This window comes from Phyllobates terribilis, unplaced genomic scaffold (genome assembly GCF_046119375.1).
Source record: "Phyllobates terribilis strain yellow unplaced genomic scaffold, ASM4611937v1 Scaffold_152__1_contigs__length_4461920, whole genome shotgun sequence".
Lineage (NCBI taxonomy): Eukaryota > Metazoa > Chordata > Amphibia > Anura > Dendrobatidae > Phyllobates > Phyllobates terribilis.
The window spans coordinates 1,365,596-1,388,149 of NW_027362912.1; the positions used below are offsets into that span (position 1 = coordinate 1,365,596).

The 22,554-nt window shown below is 48.2% G+C and overlaps 1 long non-coding RNA gene across 2 annotated transcripts; it reads right to left on the reverse strand.

The window, feature by feature from the left end:
* Nucleotides 1-12,123: 12,123 nt before the first annotated feature.
* Nucleotides 12,124-22,330, reverse strand: LOC141206948 (uncharacterized). 2 transcript variants are annotated; one of them, XR_012277433.1, is made up of 3 exons: nt 22,246-22,330; nt 12,524-12,708; nt 12,124-12,232 (listed from the first exon to the last, which is right to left on the reverse strand). It is a non-coding gene; the product is annotated as an uncharacterized lncRNA (long non-coding RNA). The 2 variants fall into 2 exon arrangements; XR_012277432.1 differs by lacking the exon at nt 22,246-22,330 and adding an exon at nt 16,182-16,290.
* Nucleotides 22,331-22,554: the final 224 nt, after the last annotated feature.

Below are 22,554 nucleotides of genomic sequence, written 5' to 3' on the forward strand. Positions count from 1 at the left end.
TGGAGTCAGTTTATTATCTGCAATGGAGCAGCTTAACATTGTATGTACCTTTGACATTGCTATGTAGTCCAAACCATCAGAGCAGTTAAAGACCACACACTGCACGGCCAGCGCCTTGGCCAAATCTTTGGTGGTCTCAGTTTTTCCTGTGCCGGCCGGACCTTCTGGAGCTCCACCAAGATTTAGATAAAAAGCACCGATCTCCCAATGAAACATGAAAGAACTGGTATGAAATATCAATAATAATTGCTAATAAGTTTCATGCATCATACAAAAGTCAAAAACATTTCTGAGCATAACCCATCACATCATAGCAGAGTCCGCTAGCATCGGTCAGTGAGCGGAGTGATGACCAGGCGTGGGGAGCTGCCCAGGTACTCATAGGCGGACTTCACATTGCAGTTGATGATTCGCACTCTCGCATTCTCATTCTCCCAGTAATAGCGGAGTTGGGCAAGCCACCGGAAGTCTGTTCATGAGAAACTCCTGAGGAATGTAGGAAAAGATAGTCAACCTCTAAGACACTGCAGAATCACAAGGGAGAGTTTCTAAAGGGAAGGCAAATGCACATACATTATAGGACAAAACTCCTAGTCACCGAATTCTGCTTTTTTCATTTAGTCCCATTGCCCACGGTGTATAACATCCGGACTCTCAGCCCCCAGTTTATAAAATCCGGCCTCTCGCCTCCCCCGGTGTATAACATCCACCCCTCGCCCCTAGTTTAGTATAACATCTCTCCCCTCGCCCCCCCTCCAGTGTATAAAATCCATCCCCTCAACCCCACTGTATAACATCCAACCCCAAGCGCTCCATTGCATAACATCTGGCCCCCAGGGTATAACATCCGGCCCCCAGCCCCGGTGTATAACATCTGTCCCCTCGCTCCCTCCCCCTGGTGTATAACATCCGGCCTCTCGCCCCCCCGGTATATAATATCCGTCCCCTTGCTCCTCAGTGTATAACATCCAGCCCTCGGAATTGTATAACATCTAGCCCCTCGTACCCCTAGGGTATAACATCTGGCCCCTCGGCCTTGTATAACATTAAGACTCTCGCCCCCCACCAGTGTATAACATCAATCCCCACGCCCCCCGGTGTATAACATCCGCCCTCCCATGCGGTGTGCTGTTACTAACATATGACAGAATGGCTGGTGGTGCAGAGCCCTCTGATACCAGCGCGGTCCTGTAATAGGAGCCACCGGGGTAACAAGTCTGGATATTACATTTCTTCCCTCCTAAATCTTCCCCCATCACATGTGAGTGATATTATTAAGGAGTGGAAGGAACTGCAGCAACTCAGGAGACCCCAGAACATTACAGAGCGGGGTCACTGAGTGCTGAGGAGCAGAGGGCAGAACGCTCTCCTGACTCCATAACTGCAGAGTCCAGATCTACTTTGGTAACAACATCACCACAAACACTGCGCCCCCGCCTGGAGCTTTATGGCCGAGCAGCTGCATGCAGCCTTACATCACCAAGCACGATGCCGAGCGTCGGATGGAGTGGTGTGAAGCCGCCACCACAGGACTCTGGAGGAGACCTGTTCTGTGCAGTGACGGATCACACTTCTCTATCTGGCATCTGATGGACGAGTCTGGATTTGGTGAATGCCAGGAGAACGTTACCCTATTAACTGCATTGTGCCCGCTGGGCAGTTTGGTGGTGGAGGTATGGCCTTGTTTTTAGGGGGTGGTCTAGGCCCCTTAGTTCCAGTGAAAAGATATCTTAATGCTTCAGCACAAGACATTTTGTTATGCACACGCCCGGGCTGAGCGGCGTGTGCGTGTGATTGTAGTGATTCCACTGGACCATGAACCGGAGAGTGCCTGGAGGGGCGTGACTAAGTATCTGGCCGATCCGACCAAGATGGCACGACGGCATACGACGCCAGTGCACCAGGGAGAAACCGGGCAGAGGGACCAGGTGCTACTCCAGGTCAAACTCCGGACACGGGGGTTGACCCACACAGGGATTACTGGATCAGGCTGGTTAGGCTGGCGCACAGACTGGAGGGTATAGGCAGGCACGACTGGTATGCAGGCAGGCGGGTAAAGGCAAGTGCAGCTAGAGTGCAGACAGGGAGGCACTAGCAGGTAGGAACACAGGCGGGATAGGACCCAGTACACACTGGGACTCAGGAACAATACAGGTAGAGGGGTACAGGCAAGCACAGCTAGAGTGCAGACAGGGAGGCACTAGCAGGTAGGAACACAGGCGGGATAGGACCCAGTACACACTGGGACTCAGGAACAGGCAGGTTAGGCTGGCACAGACTGGTGGATATAAGCAAACACGGCAGGTATGCAGATGGGTGGATACAGGCGAGTATGCAGGCAGGGAGGTACTGGCCGAAAGGACGGGCTGGAGCACAGAAAGGTTAAGACCCAGTACAGACTGGGTCACAGAACCGCAGATGCGGTAGACAACCACAGCAGAGAGGGAACGCCCGAAGCGGTGGGCAAGAACAGAGCAGGACAGGGCTGCAGGAGGAGCGAGCACAAGCAGGGCAGGACAGGACTGCCGGAGCAGCGGGCACAAGCAGGGCAGGACAGGACTGCCGGAGCAGCGGGCAGAAGCAGGGCAGGACAGGACTGCCGGAGCAGCGGGCAGAAGCAGGGCAGGACAGGACTGCCGGAGCAGCGGGCAGAAGCAGGGCAGGACAGGACTGCCGGAGCAGCGGGCAGAAGCAGAGCAGGCTAGAACCGCCGGAGCGGTAAGCAAAGGGGTCAGAGCAGACTAGAACCGCCGGAGCGGTGAGCAAGGAGTCAGAGCAGGCTAGAACCGCCGGAGCAGTGAGCAAAGGAGTCAGAGCAGGCTAGAACCGCCGGAGCGGTGAGCAAAGGAGTCAGAGCAGGCTAGAACCGCCAGAGCGGTGAGCAAAGGAGTCAGAGCAGGCTAGGCTGAGTAGGGGGGACAGGGCTCTGTACACACGGAACAGACAGGAAGGGAAAGGCAGAGCCAGACACCCACAGGGTACTTGCAGTGAAGTAGCGAGTGGACCACAAACTCACAAACGGGAGTACAGAGACAACAAGCAGGAGTTAGGTACGAGTTCAGACTCTGCAGAAAAAGGAAGGGAACGGACATAGAGGCAAAACAGGTAAAGGATAGGAGAGAGTTCAGACTGGAACTGAGTGTACGGAGGAGACCGACACTGCAGCGGGATACAGGAGCGGGTCTGGGAATACGGCCCCCAGAGAGGCAGGACGAACAGGCAAGGAGCGTGTTCAGACAGGACAGACAAGATACAGGAACAGGTCTAGGTAATCGGCCCCTAGAAGGCAGGAGGAACAGGCTAGGAGCGTGTTCAGACAGGTCAGACAAGATACAGGAACAGGTCTAGGTAATCGGCCCCTAGAAGGCAGGAGGAACAGGCTAGGAGCGTGTTCAGACAGGCCTGGAAATACAGCCTCCAGGATAGGCAGACAAGAGAACACAGAACGGGACCTGGCACCTTCAGAGTGCAAGCACACACTGAAAGAAACACTATGCTCAGGCAGGGATAGATGGGCGCAGCTGAGCTATATACCAGGTGACAGACAGCAATAGGCTGAGGACGCACAAGAGGTGTGACCCACAGCAGGTACAAAAAGCAGGAAGTGATCGGGCGCCGCCCTTAAGCAGCAGAAACAGACACAAACAGACAGCATGGAGGGAAGCCAGAGAGACATTCTGGACAGGAGATCAAGTGCGCGCTCTTGCACAGTGGGAGATGGACCACCATGCAAGGACGCCGCCAGGTATGTTACACATTTTAAACAATTGTAGCTTCCAACCCTAAGGGAATAGAAGAGCAGAACTGTTTCCCACACGTTCTCAACCTCAACCCCACTAAACACCTTTAGGATGATTAATTAGAACAAATACTGGAGAATGGCAGCATAAATATGTCACCGCCACATAGGGAAGAACAATGTCAGGCACACATCAATTACATTGCCATATGTCTGCTCAGGCTTAGAATGGCTGACCACTCGGAGAATGACATAATACCTACAAAGAAACCGAACAAAAGGTCATTAAAGGAATTGACATAAAACCCCTTTATTAGTCCATCCATGGTTATAGAACAACACTGCACAGAGGAGGGCGCACACACCATTGATAGAAAATATTACAAACCGCACCTAGGCCATCCAAACCACTGACTATAAAGAAGATCAATTGTGGCAATGAGTCATATACAGGGGATGCCGACACATACAGATGCCAAAACATTCCTATATAGGGACCACCATCTCAATATGCAGAAATGACTACTGCCCCATAGACGTCATTGTAAGTACACCCCAAGATTGCTTTACTGTGACAAGATCAATTGTGTCCTATGAAAACTCAAAGAAAAGAGGGGGGAACATAACATAGATATGGAAAGAACATAGGAATATGGTGAAATGTATGAAGGTGCTCGGCATATTGAGCTGTGATATCTGTAGAGGGACGGACTCCATATTAACATCCTGGATATGGATTAGAATAGGAGGCCATAAAAGCCCCTGTAGGTGTAATGTGGAGGGGGCACAATACCTTTCTCCATGTAGTGTATAATAAATAGAACATGGTATTGGAAAGTTTGCTGCCAGCCATGATGTTTGCACAAACCTGTTTCGATCATTTCCCTGACCACGTCACGAGCGTGCCCCTCTATGGTGACGAGAGCCCCCAATGTGCTGCGAGTCTGCTGGGACAATTTGCCTCCTCGCAAATTGCTCCAAATACCCAGATGTACCTCTATAAAACCCTGCTACAAACAGCATGGAAAACTCAATGCAGATGGATTCATTTTATGCTGGTATTATGGGAAATCCCATACAATGTCTTCCCTTATTGGTAGATATGACGAGAGTAGAGATGAGTGAATGGATTTGCAGGACTCTGGTCCAACAGTCCGGTCAGTATTCCACGGCCGCAGGACCGGAGCCCCGTGAACCGGCATCTCCGGCTCCTCTTTTGATGTCGATGTCATAGTTGTGGTGTGAGGCACAAATGACATCACGCCTGGCCGGCTAATCAAAAGAGGAGCCAGGGATGCCGGCATGTAAGAGGCGGTTAGCAAGGCTCCCATCCAACAGCCACAGACTACTAACCTGCTCTCTTAGACCAAGGTCCTGCAAATTTAGTTGCGCATCTCTAGACAAGATGCATGAATCAATGCAAAATCCCAACAATACTATGGAGCCTTTTGGGTACCTTCAAGATATTGAGCCGCTGTACAACTGCAACCCCCAGGAGAAGACCCCTGGGCAAGAACACTACATGGGCTCTTTGCAGTCTAATAACGTACTGTGAAATAAGCTGCTTGCATCTTTGGATGTGAATGTGGGTCCCCTTACCTCTGTTGCACCAATGGTATATCCCCCCCTGGAAACTCCTATAAGCTGCGTCTCTGGGTATGACAGTCTATTAGCAGGAGAACTCATGAAGTCTGTCTATGAATGTATATATATGTATTTCTCCCAGAAAATTATTACAATTACACGTTTTGTTGTTCACATGTTTATTTCATTTGTGTATATTGGAACAACACAAAAAGAAGATATTAGTCAACAATTTTGGTTCTCAAGTCCTCAGACAGTTCTCTTCTCCTCTTTCTGTTCTCCCTGCTTAGTGTGGCACGTAACAACGCAAAGACTGAGTCAACTTTTCCCCTTTGTATCAGGTTTCAGGTGTGATTTTCATATTGCCCGCACCTTTTACTTGCCACAGGTGACTTTGAACGAGCATCACATGCTTGAAACAAAATTGTTTACCCACAATTTTGGAAAGATGCCAACAATTTTGTCCGACCCATTTATGGGGTTTTGTGTGAAATTATATCCAATTTGCCTTTTTTTGTGTTGTTCCAATACATACAAAGGAAATAAACATGTGTATAACAGAAAATACACATGCAATTTTTTATGGAAAAATACTTCATTTTCTGGAACAACTTCAAGGGTGCCAACACTTCCGGCCATGACTGTTTATAGTGAAGCAACCTTGATCAGTAAAGGAGCTTATGCCGTACCTCCGGGCCACTGCCGATAGCTTCATGCACTTCACTTGTCCAGAACATGAGACACACAGAGCACGACCTGTCCCGGCCATTCCCTCACCCAGTCTTTTCTTGCAGTCGCAGGGTATGCCTTTTAAAAAACAAAGTTAAATTACGTTGACAGAAGCATTTAAGAGAGGGACAACCTTACTAGTATTATCTAGCAAATTCATTTCTACCGATTGCAGGTAGAAGATCTGCTACCTGGCTCTATTGCAAGAGATACATCATCCACAAATCATTCACAGCCGCCAAATAATCTTATACAAATATAAAAGAACTAGATGGTGGCCCGATTCTAATGCATCGGGTATTCTAGAATAGGTATGCGGCCGACCGGGTGCAATCAGCAGAGCTGTGTTTAAATTTGGCGCCAAAATCGCTGATTGGTCGCGTTCGGCAACCGCGACCAATCAGCAAAGCGGTGTTTAAATTTGGCGGCTATATCGATGATTGGTCGCGGGCGGCGGCCGCGACCAATCAGCGAACCGTGTTAGTGAGGACTGGAGAGCGTGTTTAAATTTGGCACCAAAATCGCTGATTAGTCGCGACCAATCAGCCGAACGGTGTTTAAATTTGGCGCCAATACTGCTGACTGGTCATGGCCGCCGACCGCGACCAATCAGCAGAGCGATGCAGAGCGGGGTTTAAATTCGGCGCCAAAATCACAGATTGGTCGCCGGCCGCGACCAAACAGCAGAGCATTCTTTAAATTTGGCGCCAAAATCGCTGATTGGTCGAGGCCGGCGACAGCGAACAATCAGCAGAGCGTTGTTTAAATTTGGCGCCAATCTCGCTGATTGGTCGCGGATGGCGGCCGCGACCAATCAGCAGAGCGGCGTTTAAATTTGGCGCCAATCTCGCTGATTGGTCGCGGCTGGCGGCCGCGACTAATCAGCAGTGCGGTGTTTAAATTTGGCACCAAAATCGCTGATGAGTCTTTGCCGGCGACCGCGACCAATCAGCACAGCGGGGTTTACATTTGGCCCCAATGCTGCTGATTGGTCTCGGCCGGCGACCGTGACCAATCAGCAGAGCGTTGTTTAAATTTGGCACCAAAAACGCAGATTGGTCGCGGCCGGTGGTTGCGACCAATCAGCAGAGTGAGGTTTAAATTTGGCGCCAATACTGCTGACTGGTCATGGCCGATAACCGCGACCAATCAGCAGAGCGTTGTTTAAATTTTGCGCCAATACTGCTGATTGATCTCGGCCAGCGACCGCGATCAATCAGCAGAGCGTTGCTTAAATTTGGCGCCAATCTCGTTGATTGGACGCGTCCGGCATCCGCGTCCAATCAGCACAGCAGTGTTTAAATGTGGCGGCAAGATCGGTGAATGGTCGCGGCCGCTATTTAAATGTGGCGCCCAAATCGGTGATTGGTTGCGGGCAGCGGACGCGACCAATCAGCAGAGCGGTGTTTAACTTTAGCGCCAAGATCACTGATTGGTCGGGTGTGGAGAGCGCGACCAATCAGCGAATCGTATTGGTGAGGAGCGGGGAGCGGAATCGTATTAGAGAGGACAGGGGAGCGCCCCTGCCTGTGCGGCTACTTCCGCTGCGAGAACCCGGGACATGAGCGGGCGCTCGGAGCAGAAGTATCCTGACCCGCAGCGCCGCTCCCCGGTCCTCCCTTCACACCCTAGCCGCTGATGTCCCCACAGTATCCGCAGGGTGTTACAAAGGTCCGGACATTTGTGTTCAAAATCGCTGATTGGTCGCTGGCGCTGCCCGCGACCAATCACCGATTTGGGCGCCAATTTTAAATATCGGCCGCGACCAATCACCGATCTTGGCTCCACATTTAAACACCGCTGTGCTGATTGGTCGCCGACGCTGGGCGCAACCAATCACCGATTTTGGCGCCACATTTAAATTTAAATAGCGGCCGCGACCAATTGGATGTCAGCGCCGCTCCCCGGTCCTCCCTTCACACCCTAGCCGCATGGATGTCAGCGCCGCTGCCTGTGCGGATAGTTCCGCTGCAAGAACCCGGGACATGAGCGGGCGCTCGCAGCAGAAGTATCCGGACTCGCAGCGCCGCTCCCCGGTCCTCCCTTCACACCCTAGCCACTGATGTCCCCACAGTATCCGCATGGTGTTACAAAGGTCAGGACATCTGTGTTAAAAATCGCTGATTGGTCGCTGGCGCTGGCCGCGACCAATCACCGATCTTGGCGGCAAATTCAAACACCGCTGTGCTGATTGGTCGCCGACGCTGTGCGCGACCAATCACCAATTTTGGAGGCACATTTAAATAGCGTCCGCGACCAATCAGTACAGCGGTGTTTAAATGTTGAGCCAAGATCGGTGATTGGTCGCGGCCGATATTTAAATTTGGCGCCTAAATCGGTGATTGGTCGGCGGCAGCGTCAGCGACCAATCAGCGATTTTTAACACAAATGTCCGGACCTTTGTAACACCATGCGGATACTGTGGGGACATCAGCGGCTAGGGTGTGAAGGGAGGACCGGGGAGCGGCGCTGCGGGTCGGGATACTTCTGCTGCGAGCGCCCGCTCATGTCCCGGGTTCTCGGAGCGGAAGTATCCGCACAGGCAGCGGCGCTGACATCCATGCGGCTAGGGCGTGAAGGGAGCACCGGGGAGCGGCGCTGACATCCAATTGGTCGCGGCCGCTATTTAAATGTGCCGCACAAATCGGTGATTGGTCGCCGACTTGGCCCGCAACCAATCACTGATCTTGCGGCCAAAGTTAAACACTACGGTGCTAATTGGTCGCGGACGCTGACAGCGACCAATCACCGATTTGGGCGCCACATTCAAATATCGGCCGCGACCAATCACCGATCTTGGCTCCACATTTAAACACCGCTGTGCTGATTGGTCGCCGACGCTGGGCGCGACCAATCACCGATTTTGGTGCCACATTTAAATAGCGTCCGCGACCAATCCGCACAGCGGTGTTTAAATGTGGAGCCAAGATCGGTGATTGGTCGCGGCCGATATTTGAATGTGGCGCCCAAATCGGTGATTGGTCGCTGTCAGCGGCCGCGACCAATCAGCACCGTAGTGTTTAACTTTTGCGGCAAGATCCGTGATTGGTTGTGGGCCAAGACCGCGACCAATCACCGATTTGTGCGGCACTTTTAAATAGCGTCCGCGACCAATTGGATGTCAGCGCCGCTCCCCGTTCCTCCCTTCACACCCTAGCCGCATGGATGTCAGCGGCGCTGCCTGTGCGGATACTTCCGCTCCGAGAACCCGGGACATGAGCGGGCGCTCGGAGCAGAAGTATCCCGACCCGCAGCGCCGCTCCCCGGTCCTCCCTTCACACCCTAGCCGCTGATGTCCCCACAGTATCCGCATGGTGTTACAAAGGTCCGGACATTTGTGTTAAAAATCGCTGATTGGTCGCTGGCGCTGCCCGCGACCAATGACCGATTTGGGCGCCAAATTTAAATATCGGCCGCGACCAATCACCGATCTTGGCTCCACATTTAAACACCGCTGTGCTGATTGGTCGCGGCTGATATTTAAATTTGGCGCCCAAATCGGTGATTGGTCGCGGGCAGCGCCCGCGACCAATCAGCGATTTTTAACACAAATGTCCGGACCTTTGTAAGACCATGCGGATACTGTGGGGACATCAGCGGCTAGGGTGTGAAGGGAGGACCGGGGAGCGGCGCTGCGAGTCCAGATACTTCTGCTGCGAGCGCCCGCTCATGTCCCGGGTTTTCGGAGCGGAAGTATCCGCACAGGCAGCGCCGCTGACATCCATGCGGTTAGGGTGTGAAGGGAGGACCGGGGAGCGGCGCTGACATCCATGCGGCTAGGGTGTGAAGGGAGGACCGAGGAGTGGCGCTGACATCCAATTGGTCACGGACGCTATTTAAAAGTGCCGCACAAATCGGTGATTGGTCGCTGTCTTGGCCCGCGACCAATGACTGATCTTGGCGCCAAAGTTAAACACTATTGTGCTGATTGGTCGCGGACGCTGACCGCGACCAATCACCGATTTGGGCGCCAAATTGAAATATCGGCCGCGACCAATCACCGATTTTGGCGCCAAATTTAAATATCGGCCGCGACCAATCACCACAGCGGTGTTTAAATGTGGAGCCAAGATCGGTGATTGGTCGCGGGCAGCGTCGGCGACCAATCAGCACAGCGGTGTTTAAGTTTTGCGCTAAGATCAGTGATTGGTCGGGTCCGAAGACCGCGATCAATCATCGAATCGTCTTGGTGAGGACCGGGGAGCGGCGCTGCCTGTGCGGCTACTTCCGCTGCGAGAACCCGGGACATAGCGGGCGCTCACAGCAGAAGTATCCCGACCCGCAGCGCCGCTCCCCGGTCCTCCCTTCCGCATGGAGGTCAGCGACGCCGGCGGTCCTTCCGCTGCTACCGGCTGCATCTCCATCCCGCAGATGGGTCCGTCGGTCGGGTTCCTTCTGCTGTTGCCGGCCGGGAGATGAGCGCCTTGCGCCGGTCATCTCCCGGCTGCATCGCCGCTCAGCTCCGTCCCGCAGATGAGCCGCTAACGGCCGCCATCTTTTTTTTAGAAATCCCCCGGCGCTGATTGGCCGCTGCCGGACCAATGAGCGACGCGGGATTTCCTGGACAGACAGACACACAGACAGACAGACAGACGGGATAAGACGATTATATATATAGACTAGATTAGTTCCAATTAATGCTTTTGGTCTGTAGGTAGATCCGTACCATTCGTAACCGAGCAATAACATCATGCACGCTCCTTAACATGACATCTTCCCCTTGGATGAGCCACTTCTCCACGGCCCCCCGAGCCTCGGAGGTGGAGATGGTCTGGATGAGCTCTACGCGTTCCCCCTCGGTGCTGTACATGGCTTTGATGTCCAGGTTAGGAAGGAACTCCAGCTTTGCGATGCCTTCAAAGCCCTTCTTTAGATGTGGTTGGACCCGCAGAGGGTCTTTAGTCTCAGAGAGAATTTCTAGCATTTCATCGTTGGACAGGAAGAAAAAGCTAAAGCGAAAATGCACAATATGATAAAGATGTCATTAAAGTATTGGGTCAGGCGCCATTTGTATTAGTGTCTATGTGAGAAAATAGAAAAGCAAAGCTTTAAAGTAAAGATTCAGTCCCCATACACATTGGATTAAAATAGTTTAAACCTGACGATTGCAGCAGGACCGGCCTACCCACTGATGTGTATGGGGGTCTCCTGACTCTCCCCCGATAGAGGATGTCAGGGCCAGAAGGATCGGGCAGATGGGATTTCAATACCCGGTCTTTTGGTTCTCAGGGGAGATAACCCGCTGCCGGAGGTGTCCAGTACCGACTTTCTCCTCTCTCCCCATTAAATCAGCAGAATAGGTGGGAGTCAGGAGAAATAGCCAAATAACCATTCAGACCACGGGTATCTCATATGTCATGCGTATGGTTAGCTTAAAGGGGCTATCCAGCTTTGGGAACTTTTTTTTATTTAACTGAAATGTGTATTCCCATCTCCAGGATTCTACCCCAATATGTAGTATGCGTAATAATAATAATATTAGCAAATACCTCCAATTAGAAGTTTAGTATAGTTCTTCTGATTTGTTTTGTCGCTTACCCCATGTGCAGGGCATTGCAGTAGCTTAGGTTACGACCACTAGCAAATAACTGTCACTATATGAGTGGTCGTAACCATGGATACCGAAGCTACTGCAATGCCTTGCACATGGGGAAAGCGACATAGTGAATCAGAAGAACTATACTACACTTCTAATTGGAGGTATTTGCTAATATTATTATTATTACTACGCCTACTACATATTGGGATAGGATCTTGGAGATGGGAATACCCATTTAATTGCGAGTATTTGCGACAATTCAGTTTCATTAAAAATGTTGCACCGTTAGGCTTTTTGTTTCCTGCACATTCAGCTTTGATGTGATCTGTGGTCATAAATCGGCTAAGAGGAGCTGAAAAAAGACAGATTAAAAATAAGTCCAATAGCCAGCGCAACACAGAGCCAATAGAAGGCAAACAGTGCAAAATTATTAATGAAATCCAATTACAAAAATGATTTCAATGCGTTTAAATAAGAAAAAAAAATATTTAAGGAATATATACAATCATTGCAACAAGTGAAAGGACTATACCGTGGGAAAAAAGCCTCTTCTTCTCCAGCCCTTTCATGATTTTATCCAGAAGCACATTGCTGTCCTGAAGTTTCTCCAGAAGTCCGGTCAGAGAAGTGGCGCTTAAAACCTAAAACAAAGTAGATAGCCCATAAGTAAGATTCCATTATATAGTTATAGAGACTGAAAAAAGGTCACATTCATTGACTATTGTGCCAATAGTTTATATTAAAAGAAAAATTAGAACCTATTTGGATAGAAAATAGAAGATGCGGGAGGCTGGAGTCCAGGCAGTGCGGAGCCCCATAACCCGGGATCCTTGTGATGGAAGCATCAGGACACGGACTCTTGGAAAACATCAATCCTGGATGCAAGATGACCGTGCTTTCTTGTATCAGTCCACCATGAAGCATCCATTTACCTTCGGGTCTTTAACGCAATGTTTCATGATCTCTCTCCAGTTTCTGTCCACAGTCTGGAATAAGCGTCCTTCTTCAGGCATTTGCTGCATGATGTCCTCAGAAGAGAAGATTAAAGCCACTGGGTCGGCACCTTCAGCCATTCATCAATGGTTTCCTGGATCCTTATCAGTCGTTCCTCCCATTGCTTAAAGGAGGAGAGCAAAAAGTTAATTACACATAAAATGAAAAGGATAGAAAAAAAATGCTATCATTTTAGAAGATAAATTATCAATGGATATGATTTCTGAATTGTTGGACATTTGTAGGGAAAGTTTGGCGAGACTCCTTGATACCATCCCCTTTACATGTAAGCTGGAGCCGCATGTAACTTTAGCCTCGGAGATCCTAATGAAACCTTAGCTTCTGCTAATAAGCAAGTGAAGATTTTAAGCTGAGTGACAACATTTACTGTGGGTGGGAACTCCTTAATCCCTTCAGGACCGGATAATTTTTTGTTTTGCATTTTTTCCTTCCCTTCTTCAAAAAGCCATACATTTTTTAATTTTTCCATTGATATAGCTGCAAGAGGCTATGTAATGTGCTGTAGCTTAACCCCTTCCCAACATATGACATACTGTTAAGCCATATGCCATGTTCCTGCAGATGTGCAAAATTTGGACCTGGGCCCCCACCAGCATGTTGGTCAGATGTATGGGCCCTTGTAGCATTCTAGATCCGATAATGATGCGCGTGTTCGTCCCTGCCTTGGATGTTTCCCATTGTAGCCCCATCCTATAATAATGTCTCTCATTCTAGGCCCCTTCCTGGTATAATGTTCCCCATCCTGCGCTCCTTCCTGTTATAATATCCCCGATCCTGGGCCTCTTCCTGTTATAATATCCACCTTCTGTGTATAATACCCCCCATCCTGAGCCCCTTTCAGCAATAACGTCCCAATCCTGGGCTCCTTCCTGGTATAATGTCCTTGGTCCTGGGCCTCTTACTGTAATAATGTCCCCCATCCTGGCCCCTTCCTGTAACAATGTCCCCAATCCTGGTACAATGTCCCCCATCCTATAACAATGTCCTCCATCCTGGTATCCTGTCCCCCATCCTAGGCCCCATTCTGGTATAATGACCTCCATCCTTGTGCCCTTCCTGGTGTAATGTCCTTCATCCTGGCCCATGTCATGGTATAATGACCCCCATTCTGGTATAATGCTCCCTATCCTGGGCCCTTTCCTTGTATAATGTTCCCCATCCTGGGCCCCTTCTTTATATAATGCTCCCCATCCTGGGCCCCTTCCTTGTCTAATTCTCCCCACCCTGAGCCCCTTCCTTGTCTAATGCTCCCCATCCTTGGCCCTTTCCTGGTATAATGTTCTGTCGTTCTTTTCTAATACATTAAATAAACAAAAATAAATGATTCTTCTTACCTTCCTCCGCTCCCACGACATGCGGCGTCTTCTTCTGTAGCTGATTTCAGTGTGCCGGCAAGGGCAGCGCATGACGTCACTTCCATGCGTCGCTCGTGACTGGCACGCCGACATCAGCTACCGGCCTTTGATTGGCTGGCGGCATGCATTGCAGCTCAGGGACCCGGCATGTCCCTGCGCAGCAATATACTTCAGCCGAATGTGCGTCCTCAGACTGTGGAAGTGCCATAAATATATGAGATGGGAATACCACTCTGCCACTGTGCGTTCCTTTATGCACTTTACCCTCCTTTTTGGCACTCTTTGTGGTAAGAGACTACCTTAAAAAATGTTTTATGTGACATGTATCTGATTATTTGTGGGCAGGAGCATTATTTAGATGGATACCTGCTGCATATGGCAAGTGTAAATCCAATGACTATGGAATACTTCTGGATTACTTTTTGATATATTATTACACTCATTGGATTGTCTTGATATACTAACCTTATGCTATATTATCTATATTGCTCATGTCCCACTGTGACCATATGCGTGACATATCTTGTAACATATCTTGCTACATTGGTAATCTAATTAGTGTCTTTATACTATCCGTATTATGTCATTTCTCTTTTTACTATGTACGTTTTTTAACTTGATGGAATAAAAATTTATATTTTTTACGCCAATTAACTCTTTCTTCTCCTATGTACCCATGTGTTTCATGAGTTGGCTCAGTTTGGCAAATCTGGGATATATTTCCCCCCGGATATGCCAACTTTACCCCTATAGGGTCTATTTAGTTGTATCACTCTGAGTCTATGTCTGATCCAGAGATACAATAATGAACATGAATCCTTATATATCACGGATCTTGCAGCCGCCTTTACCTGCTTGGACATAAGTGTTACATAGTTACATAGTTTAAAAGGCCGAAAAAAGACAAGCGTCCATCCAGTTCAGCCTATTTCTTGTGCACTGCAGCTATTCCGCAGCGTTGATCCAGGGGAAGGCAAAAAAAAACCATGCGGTATAGGCCAATTTACATCATTGAGGAAAAATTCACTTCCCGACTCCAATCTGGCAGTCAGATTAAATCCCTGGATTAATTAACTATCACTAAGCATAAGATGTAATTTTATTGTTCTCAAGAAAGGCGTCCAGTCCTCTCTTGAACTCATTAAGTGAGTTGGACATCACCACTTCCTCTCCCAGAGAATTCCAGAGTCTCACGGCTCTGACCGTAAAGAATCCCCTTCTATGCTGGTGCAGGAACCTCCTTTCCTCCAGACGCATAGTGTGCCCCCTCGTCTTTGTCACCATCCTTGGTATAAACAGGTCATGGGAGAGATCTCTGTACAGCCCCCTGATGTATTTATACATGTTTATGAGGTCTCCCCTAAGCCTTCTCTTTTCCAACGTAAATAGGCCTAATTTGGACAACCTCTCTGGGTATTCTAGTCCCTCCATTCCCTTTATTACCTTAGTCGCCCTCCTTTGTACCCTCTCTAGCTCCAATATGTCTTTCCTGAGTACCGGAGCCCAGAACTGTGCACAATATTCTAAGTGCGGCCTTACCAGCGCTTTATACAGAGGAAGAACAATGTTCTCATCATATGCCCCTATTCCTCTTCTGATGCATGCCATGACTCTATTTGCCTTCGCAGCTGCTGCCTGACACTGGGCACTCCAATTTAATTTGCTGTTAACCAAGACGCCCAGGTCCTTCTCCATGTCAGATTTCCCCAACGGTTTCCCATTTAATATGTATGGGTGACTGCTGTTTTTCTTTCCCATGTGCATGACCTTACATTTATCGGCATTGAACCCCATTTGCCATTTTTTGGCCCAACTCCCCAATTTATCTAAATCCTCCTGTAGCTGTGCCCTATCCTCATCTGTATTAACTACGTTACAAAGTTTAGTATCATCTGCAAATATTGCTATTTTACTATGCAACCCTTCCACTAGATCATTAATAAGTATATTAAATAATATAGGGCCCAAGACAGACCCTTGAGGCACCCCGCTAGTCGAGACGCAGTTATAAAAGGAATCCAATTTGTCCGCATTAATCAACTGCAGGGCATCTTGATTGGCAAATAGATTGATCACGTTGGGGTACCAAGTGTTCAGCAACTTTTCTTCTGTCTTGGCACAAACCAAGGATCCGCTGTTCCTCAGGGATTCACATTCTACAGGACCCCTGGACCCGACAAAGAATAAAGCACTTTATCATATTAAACCTGACAGGGCACACCTGTGAGGTGAAGACCATTTCCGGTGACTACCTCTAGAAGCTCATCAAGAGAATGCCAAGAGTGTGCAAAGCAGTCATCAAAGCAAAAGGTGGCTACTTTGAAGAACCTAGGATATAAGACATATTTTCAGTTGTTTCACACATTTTTGTTAAGTATATAATTCCACATGTGTTAATTCATAGTTTTGATGCCTTCAGTGTGAATGTACAATTTTCATAGTCATGAAAATACAGAAAAATCTTTAAATGAGAAGGTGTGTCCAAACTTTTGGTCTGTACTGTATATATCCACCCATATACAGTATACATATACACACATATACAGTATACATATATACACACCCATATACAGTATACATATATATACACACATATACAGTATACATATATATACACACATATACAGTATACATATATACACACCCATATACAGTATACATATATATACACACCCATATACAGTATACATATATACACACATATACAGTATACATATATATACACACTTATACAGTATACATATATACACACCCATATACAGTATACATATATATACACACATATACAGTATACATATATACACACATATACAGTATACATATATACACACATATACAGTATGCATATATACACCCATATACAGTATACATATATACACACATATACCAGTATACATATATATACACCCATATACAGTATACATATATATACACACTTATACAGTATATATATATATATATACACACCCATATACTGTATATATATATATATATATACACACCCATATACTGTATATATATATATATATATATACACACCCATATACAGTATACATATATACACACATATACAGTATACATATATACACACATATACAGTATACATATATACACATATATACACACATATACACACACATACCAGTATACATATATATATACACACGCCCATATACAGTATACAGTGCTGGCCAAAAGTATTGGCACCCCTGCAATTCTGTCAGATAATGCTCAATTTCTTCCTGAAAATGATTGCAATCATAAATTCTTTGGTATTATTCTCTTCATTTAATTTGTCTTCAATGAAAAAAACACAAAAAGAATTGTCCTAAAGCCAGATTGGATATAATTCCACACCAAACCTAAAAAAGGGGGTGGACAAAAGTATTGGCACCCTTTGAAAAATCATGTGATGCTTCTCTAATTCGTGTAATTAACAGCACATGTAACTTACCTGTGGCACCTAACAGGTGTTGGCAATAGCTAAATCACACTTGCAGCCAGTTAACATGGATTAAAGTTGACTCAATCTCTGTCCTGTGTCCTTGTGTATACCACATTGAGCATGGAGAAAAGAAAGAAGACCAAAGAACTGTCTGAGGACTTGAGAAACCAAATTGTGAGGAAGCATGAGCAATCTCAAGGCTACAAGTCCATCTCCAAAGACCTGAATGTTCCTGTGTCTTCCGTGCGCAGTGTCATCAAGAAGTGTAAAGCCCATGGCACTGTGGCTAACCTCCCTAGATGTGGACGGAAAAAAAAATTGACAAGAGATTTCAACGCAAGATTGTGCGGATGGTGGATAAAGAACCTCGACTAACATCCAAACAAGTTCAAGCTGCCCTGCAGTCCGAGGGTACAGCAGTGTCAACCCATACTATCCGTTGGCGTCTGAATGAAAAGGGACTGTATGGTAGGATACCCAGGAAGACCCCACTTCTTACCCCGAGACATAAAAAAGCCAGGCTGGAGTTTGCCAAAACTTACCTGAGAAAGCCTAAAACGTTTTGGAAGAATGTTCTCTGGTCAGATGAGACAAAAGTAGAGCTTTTTGGGAAAAAGCATCAACATAGAGTGTACAGGAAAAAAAAAGAGGCATTCAAAGAAAAGAACACGGTCCCTACAGTCAAACATGGCGGAGGTTCCCTGATGTTTTGGGGTTGCTTTGCTGCCTCTGGCACTGGACTGCTTGACAGTGTGCATGGCATTATGAAGTCTGAAGACTACCAACAAATTTTGCAGCATAATGTAGGGCCCAGTGTGAGAAAGCTCTCTCCCTCAGAGGTCATGGGTCTTCCAGCAGGACAATGACCCAAAACACACTTCCAAAAGCACTATAAAATGGTTTTAGAGAAAGCACTGGAGACTTCTAAGGTGGCCAGCAATGAGTCCAGACCTGAATCCCATAGAACACCTGTGGAGAGATCGCAAAATGGCAGTTTGGAGAAGGCTCCCTTCAAATATCAGGGACCTGGAGCAGTTTGAAGTGACCGCGGGCAAGGCCGCGCATTGGTATCTATGATCTGGCCCAGCAAGATCCCCACACACAGACTCTATCTTGACAACCGTATCTTTACTCGCATACATTTTTAACACAGCAAAGAAAAAAAAACAATAAATGACAACCGTAAATATGCACAGTAATAACGTGTACTGATAAGCTGACCCTCACTGTCCCTACTCACACGTTACCAGTCCTTTACTCCAGAAGGATGTGTCCCCCGTCGCAGGCCTGTCTGTCTTTGCAGGAAGGCGTCCCAGCCGGAGAAAAAACAGGAACAGCAGAATTCGCGGAAACAAAGGAAGGGATACTTCGGCCTCTCGCCAGAGGTCCCGCTTACAGTCTCTCTGATCCGGATAGAAGCTCTGGTGGGTCCCCTTATGTAGTCCACACTCCAGTAGCAGGGAGTGTAACAGCTGAATCCTTCAGCAGTGCAGGAGCTGGGGAAGGCTCCGAGGATATGGTGTCAGATAGAAGAAATCACGTTGAGAGTCTCTCCTGCGCCACACACGAGGGCCTGCACACCGTCCTGGCTCTTTTCACAGACCACAGCAGACTCTGCGCGCGCTTTTTCCTGCTTCCCACTTTGGTCACGTGACTCTCTAGGGCGGGACACAGGAGGCTCAGTCTTTTTCTCTGTCATCACACCCTGCGCAGGTGCAACCTCTGGCCACAAGGTGGCAACATCATCCTGTGTAATCACTTCTGTAACAGGCTCTATATCAATTATCACAGAACAGCCAGAGACGGCCAGCTCACTACAAGTTTGCCAAAGAAGAATGGTCTACAATTCCAGCAGAGCATTGTAAGAAACTCATTGATGGTTACCGGAAGCGGTTGTTCGCAGTTATTTTGGCTAAAGGTTGTGCAACCAAGTATTAGGCTGAGGGTGCCAATACTTTTGTCCGGCCCATTTTTGGAGTTTTGTGTGAAATGATCAATGATTTTATTTTTGCTTCATTCTCTTTTGTGTTTTTCCTTGCAAGCAAATTAAATGAAGATAATAAGACCAAAGAATTTGTGATTGCAATCATTTTCAGGAAGAAACTGAGTATTATCTGACAGAATTGCAGGGGTGCCAATACTTTTGGCCACCACTGTACATATATATATACACACACATACAGCATACATATATACACCCATATACAGTATACATATACACACATCTACAGTATACATATATATACACCTATATACAGTATACATATATACACACCCATATACAGTATACATATATACACAGTATAGATATACACACACATATACAGTATACATATATATACACACACATACAGTATACATATATACACACCCATATACAGTATACATATACACACCCATATACAGTATACATATATACACACACATACAGTATACATATATACACACATATACAGTATACATATATATATACATACAGTATGCATATACACATATACAGTATACATATATATATATATATACATACATATAGAGTATCTATAATATAACGCTACAAGCGTCCCTCTGTCTGAAGCCTTTATAGTCTGCGCTAGTGCGACACGCCTGCACAGTCTGGCTCCAGACTGAAGAACGCATGGAGCCGTTACAGGTAAGAGGAGTGTATGGTGCTGGAGATCGAGGTATGCGTATACACTGAACACATACCGCGATCTCTGGCGCCATACTTACATACTTACCTGACCGGGATGAGCGCTACCGCGGCGCCTCTGTTCGGTCCAGAGTCCGGGGGAAGAGGGAGGCATTGAAATCGGCACATGCGCATAGCGCTATCCGGCGCCATTTTACTGAAGACACATTTGCAATGTGTCTTCAGCAAAATGGAGCCGGACAGCGTGGTATGAGCACACGCGTACTTCGGCGCCGCACTCCTCCCCCGGCCTCCAGCAGAACGGGAAACAGCGCTGGAGCACAGGGAAGAAAGGTGAGTATAAGTGTTTATTTTCTTGTATGTGTGTGTAGCATGATAGGGATGAGGGGTGCCATACATACCAGGATTGGGGGGTGAGGGGTGCCATACATACCAGGATTGGGGGGTGAGGGGTGCCATACATACCAGGATTGGGGGGTGAGAGGACCATACATACCAGGATTGGCGGGTGAGGGGACTATCCATACCAGGATTGGGGGGTGAGGGGTGCCATGCATACCAGGATTGGGGGGTAAGGGGACCATGCATAACAGGATTGGGGGTGAGGGGACCATGCATAACAGGATTGGGGGTGAGGGGTGCCATGCATAACAGGATTGGGGTGAGGGGTGCCATGCATATCAGGATAGGGATGAGGGGTACCATGCATACCAGGATTGGGGATGTGAGGGGGTACCATAGATACCAGAATAGGGATGAGGGGGTACCATGCATACCAGGATTGGGGGTGAGGGGTACCATGTATACCAGAATTGGGGGGTGAGGGGACCATGCATACCAGGATTGGGGCTGAGGGGTGCCATGTATACCAGAATTGGGGGGGGACCATGCATACCAGGATTGGGGATGAGGGGTGCCATGCATACCAGGATTGGGGAATGAGGGGTGCCATGCATACCAGGATTGGGGAATGAGGGGTGCCATGCATACCAGGATTGGGGGTGAGGGGTGCCATGCATACCAGGATTGGGGAATGAGGGGTGCCAAGTATACCAGGATTGGGGGTGAGGGGTGCCATGCATACCAGGATTGGGGGGTGAGGGATGCCATGTATACCAGAATTGGGGGGTGAGGGGACCATACATACCAGGATTGGGGGGTGAGGGGACCATGCATACCAGAATTAGGGGGTGAGGGGTGCCATGTATACCAGGATTGGGGAATGAGGGATGCCATGTATACCAGAATTGAGGGGTGAGGGGACCATGTATACCAGGATTGGGGGATGAGGGGTGCCATGTATACCAGGATTGGGGGTGAGGGGTGCCATGCATACCAGGATTGGAGAATGAGGGGTGCCATGTATACCAGGATTGGGGGGTGAGGGGACCATGCATACCAGGATTGGGGGGTGATGGGTGCCATGTATACCAGGATTGGGGAATGAGGGGTGCCATGCATACCAGGATTGGGGAATGAGGGGTGCCATGCATACCAGGATTGGGGAATGAGGGGTGCCATGCATACCAGGATTGGGGGTGAGGGGTGCCATGCATACCAGGATTGGGGGGTGAGGGGTGCCATGTATACCAGGATTGGGAGGTGAGGGGACCATGCATACCAGGATTGGGGAATGAGGTGTGCCATGCATACTAGGATTGGGGGGTGAGGGGACCATACATACCATGATTGGGGGGTGAGGTGTGTCATGCATACCAGGGTTGGGGGGTGAGGGGACCATACATACCATGATTGGGGAATGAGGTGTGCCATGTATACCAGGATTGGGGGGTGGAGGGACCATGCATACCACAATAGGATGGGGGCAGCACAAATACCAGGATGGGAGACCATATACCAATAAAAATGCTCGCCACCCGGGCGTAGAACGGGTTCAATAGCTAGTACATATATACACGCATATATACAGTAATACAGCATATACATACACATATATATACTGTATATCCCCACACACACACATATATACAGTAATACAGCATATACATACACATATATACTGTATATACACACACACACACATATATATATATATCTGGCGACAGGGCCCCGCTGCGTCCTCTGTGTCTCTGTACAGATATAAGTGTAACACATACTGGATCCAGCACAGGTGACAGTCTGCCATAGAGCTGACGTGCAGTACATACACTGTGTTATGGGGGCGCTCACCTGTGCGGACCCCGCGCTCCGGCCGCTACTTCTCTGCTCATATAAGGTCTCTCTTTTTGCCATTAAATAATTCGGTTGTCATGGCAGCGGAGGCGGGGCATTGGTAGGGGGCGTGTCTGATATAGGACAGATTGGGGCGGGGCTGTCATGCAGTGTTTGTCTCATCGCTGTAATTTCCTGCTGTTGCCACCTGGTGGACAGCATTGGTCAGTACGCGCTGAGAATGCTCACATGGTGGGGGAGGGGCAGCTTATATATGTATATACACAGTCACAATGCAGTTAGGGTTATGTTCACACAGTGTTTATT